General features: G+C 38.6%; 1 long non-coding RNA gene across 1 annotated transcript; it reads left to right on the top strand.

The window, feature by feature from the left end:
• Positions 1–275: 275 nt before the first annotated feature.
• LOC135371561 (uncharacterized) lies at positions 276–1564 on the top strand. The gene is made up of 3 exons (XR_010415641.1): positions 276–382; positions 944–1004; positions 1406–1564. It is a non-coding gene; the product is annotated as an uncharacterized LOC135371561 (long non-coding RNA).
• The last annotated feature ends 721 nt before the right edge of the window (positions 1565–2285 follow it).

The raw sequence follows: 2285 nt of genomic DNA, 5'->3' as shown, positions 1-2285 counted from the left end.
TTACGCATTTACAATCAATAAATCGTGGAAGTCAAAATAGAAAATTCCGTTAAAGATTTTAACATTAAAGTCGTGAATTCACCATTCTTTTTACTTGAGGAAGTACGCTCGCAGGTGCACATCGAACAGAAATCTTCGCAAGAGATGCCGTGGATGACTGCGTAAACGACGACAACGACGGTGTGACGAGCCTACGAGCACGCCACTGGAGCCACTGATCTCGATTGTAAAAGGCTGGATCGCGGATAGGGAGCGCGAGCGTGAAGAAACCGGCCGCCATCTTACGGTGCTCACAACAGTCGCCGCAGCGATCATGGCAACTTCTTGCAATTACGGTCGTACCAACCGTACTGGCAAGGTTACAGGGCCTAAATTTATACAGGTGAGTCACTCTTTATCGAGGAATAAATAGGCGTTCATTCTGTATATTTAGTTGACCATTATGAAGTGTTTTTTTGCCCAAAACGAGCACTGGATGCAGGTTGCTTGATCGCTCTTCCGACGTTCAATGGAGCACACTTGCATTTTACCCGGCGGCAAATACAGTTTGAGTGCATAATATGCTTGAAAGAACACGTTACACTACACAGGTAGTGTTGTCATCAATATATGTGCGAGCACTCGAGCGCATTTTTGCATGCATTGCTAGCATGGTACATGGTGTTCTCTGCGGAAGCAAGTGCCACATTCATTTCTTTGAATTACCTTCGCGCACAAGTTCGGTATTACGTCATAATGAGACCACGATTGTCACCTTTTTTCATGTATTGGTATTGTTTTGTGCCTTGGTTTGATTTGTGACAAAGAATCCTACGTAACGGTGGTGTGGCGCGACTTGAATAACGCCTTTGTCTGAGCTGTATCGTCAACTTGTTACGATAGTAATAATTTGTAGCGTGTCGTGCTATTTGAAGCAGTTTTTAAGGGTGGTCTCTCAATACAGGTTTCGTCATGAGGGCTACCCAGTGAATAATCTGTGTAGTGTGATACGGCTGGGTGTACAGGTAAGTATCACGTTCCTCATCCACTGGTTTCTACTTTACAGGAAGGAACAACCTCAGTGCACGCACTGTGGTTAGCCTCTCTCAGTTTTGCATATTTTCTTACATGTTCACATCAGAAACACACCTTACACTTTAGGCTCCTTCACCCAGCAATATAATAATTATAATTCTTTTTAGAAGAGTTCCCCATATTCTTTTTAGAATAGTTTTTCATCTTTTTAATTTTTAGAAGATACAGGGATTGTAAACCATGTTTTAAACTGATGTTTTAACATTTGTCCAATGCATTTATTAAACAACATATTCATTTTTAACTGGTTGCACCCAAACCAATGTTCTGATGTATTATTTCCTTTGTTGTCGATGCACCATAAAAATTGGAATAATCATCATCAATGCAGGTTACTTCACAGCTGCCTCGACATACTCAAGAAATGGGTGCAGAACCTGCGTAATGCCCACAAACTTTGATTACCACAGCACCTCCAAAAAGTATGTGTCACATGGAATTTTTAACATGGGATTCACAGTATATAATACCTTGTATTAACTGTTGTAGATCTAAGCTGTCTCTACAGTACACTCTCAGAAATTAAAACCGTGAGAACCGTGATAATTGTTTCAGTTAATAGGCATGCACATATATGCTATAAGAAAATTATTTCTTGAGAATGCACTTCTCTGGCTACTGGTGTTGTTTACATCTACTGTTGATCACATATTATATTCTTATATATATTATTATATTAACACATATTTGATCACATTAAATTCAAAATTCATCATATATAAGAAAATACCAGGAGGGAAGTTGCTATTCATTGCTCATTCTAACCTAAAATTGAGTGCTGCAAATTTAGAGAGAGTACCTGTCCATTGTCATTCCTAAAATATATATTGTCATTGTAGCAAGGTCATAAAACAATAAATGTAGTCTTTTGTGACCTCCCTGCACGTTCATTGTATCCTGAAACGCATAAGTGCAAGAAATAACTTGAATAAACTTGATGTTGTATAAACTTTATATAAAATGTTGAATAATATAATGTATGATATAAAATGTTGAATAAACTTGAACTTGTATATTCTCTTTACTCACCATCAGTGACCTTCTTTACAAAAGCATATCGTGTTAGATTTTTTTTGTTTACGTTTCACAGACGGTGTACACGAGGGCCAAAATGACAAAATCACAACTGTTTCAAGCTCCAAATCGTCCTGCTGCAATTATCCTGTTGCAGACCATACGTGTGTAGTGCAAGAAGGCCCTTGCACATCAAA

This window comes from Ornithodoros turicata, unplaced genomic scaffold, assembly GCF_037126465.1.
Source record: "Ornithodoros turicata isolate Travis unplaced genomic scaffold, ASM3712646v1 Chromosome111, whole genome shotgun sequence".
NCBI classification, from domain to species: Eukaryota; Metazoa; Arthropoda; class Arachnida; order Ixodida; family Argasidae; genus Ornithodoros; species Ornithodoros turicata.
This window is presented reverse-complemented; position numbering and strand designations above follow the sequence as displayed.